General features: G+C 55.6%; 1 pseudogene; it reads right to left on the reverse strand.

Moving 5' to 3' along the window:
* Positions 1 to 1,145: 1,145 nt before the first annotated feature.
* Positions 1,146 to 1,259, reverse strand: LOC119474067 (annotated as a pseudogene).
* Between the last annotated feature and the right edge of the window lie 21 nt (positions 1,260 to 1,280).

Below are 1,280 nucleotides of genomic sequence, written 5' to 3' on the forward strand. Positions count from 1 at the left end.
CACTTCACATACGTTCATGTATCCAAACGTGTCCTGCCCATCCTATGCATTAAGTACTATGATCCCGCTCTACAGCAGAGAAAGGAGAGGGTGTGGAGAGAAGCCACTTGCCTGGGATCCCGCAGCTAGTGAGGGGCAGAGCCGGGTTTGAGGACATGAGGTTCAAATCCAGAATTCACACCCTGACCACGGCAGGGGACCAACCTGCTTGCTGTGGGCCATCATTACTGCCAGGCAGTGGCCAGCATACCAGAGCCCTGCCCTGGTGGCACCCAGTTAGACTCTGTGACCTCCCCATCTGCCCCCTCTGCAGTGGACCGTGTCTAATTTCTACCCCTTTCAGAGGCTAGCACAGACAGGGTGTGTCCAAGGCATTCTCTTCTCTAAGTTGAAGACCCCAGTGTCTGGGAGGGGCCAGGAGGTGAGTTGGGGCCTTGCCGGAGGACACTGAAAGGGCTCCTAACCCTGGTGTCTCTTCCCACTCAGCCTGTCCCCATTATGCCACTCATGGCACCAATCCTTCCTGGGGGACCGTCCGATGACTCACCCACCGCAGCACTTTCACTTCCTTCTTCTCCAGAGGAGGCGTCTGACCGGCTGCAGCTGCACTCAAGAGCCTCTTCCTCAGGGGCTTCCAAGGTGATGGGGGGCAGCCATGGGCCCTGCTGAAGGCTTGAGGTTCAGGCCTGGGGGCTGGAGTGCCGCCTCTGTAGGGAGCAGGTGGTCAGAGGGGCTCTGGGCCTCCTTGCTAGAGACTGGCTTCAGCTGAACCCTGTGCCAGTTGTCAGTTGCCCTCCCCAGCCATGCAGGGGTGGCACACAGGGAGATGGACCTTGAGTATGAGACAGGTGAGTGCATATGACAGTATGCACTCACTCTGTCACCCAGGCTAGAGTGCAGTGGTGCAATCTTGGCTCACCGTTATCTCTGCCTCTTGGGTTCAAGTGATTCTCTTGCCTCAGCCTCCCAAGTACCAGGGAGCACTGCAGGCCCCCACCACAGCATCCAGCTAATTTTTGTATTTTTAGTAGAGATGGGGTTTTACCTTCTTGGCCAGTCTGGTCTCAAACTCCTGACTTTGTGATCCACCTGCCTTGGCTTCCCAAAGTGCTGGGATCACAGGTGTGAGCCACCGCACCTGGCCTAGCCTACAGCACCTGGTATCCCTAGGCAGTCTCCAAGTACTAACCAGGCGCCACCCTGCTTAGCTTCAGAGATCAGATGAGATCAAGTGTGTTCAGGGTGGTATAGCTGTAGACTTTTTTTTTTTTTTTTTTTTT

The sequence above is a fragment of the Cebus imitator genome, unplaced genomic scaffold (genome assembly GCF_001604975.1).
Source record: "Cebus imitator isolate Cc_AM_T3 unplaced genomic scaffold, Cebus_imitator-1.0 Scaffold206, whole genome shotgun sequence".
Classification (NCBI taxonomy): Eukaryota; Metazoa; Chordata; class Mammalia; order Primates; family Cebidae; genus Cebus; species Cebus imitator.